The sequence below is a fragment of the Rutilus rutilus genome, assembly GCF_951802725.1.
Source record: "Rutilus rutilus genome assembly, chromosome: 4".
Taxonomy (NCBI): domain Eukaryota; kingdom Metazoa; phylum Chordata; class Actinopteri; order Cypriniformes; family Leuciscidae; genus Rutilus; species Rutilus rutilus.
The window spans coordinates 13,356,754-13,357,079 of record NC_140212.1 but is presented as its reverse complement, the minus strand read 5'-3'; positions in this window follow the sequence as shown (position 1 = coordinate 13,357,079).

Here is a 326-nt window from a genome sequence, read left to right as displayed (position 1 = left end):
ACCAAAACATGTCAGAGTCATGTTTCAGCCCCCAAATCAAAAGATGTTGTATCTAATTATAATATATATATTTTTAATATAATTTATATTTATGAAGCTTGTTTTTAAGGATGTTTTTGCATTGTGACCGTATTCCTGTAAGAATTAAAGGGTTAGTTCACCCAAAAATGAAACTTATGTCATTAATGACTCACCCTCATGTCGTTCTAAGCCTGTAAGACCTCCGTTCATCTTCGGAACACAGTTTAAGATGTTTTAGATTTAGTCCGAGAGCTTTCTGTCCCTCCATTGAAAATGTATGTACGGTATACTGTCCATGTCCAGAA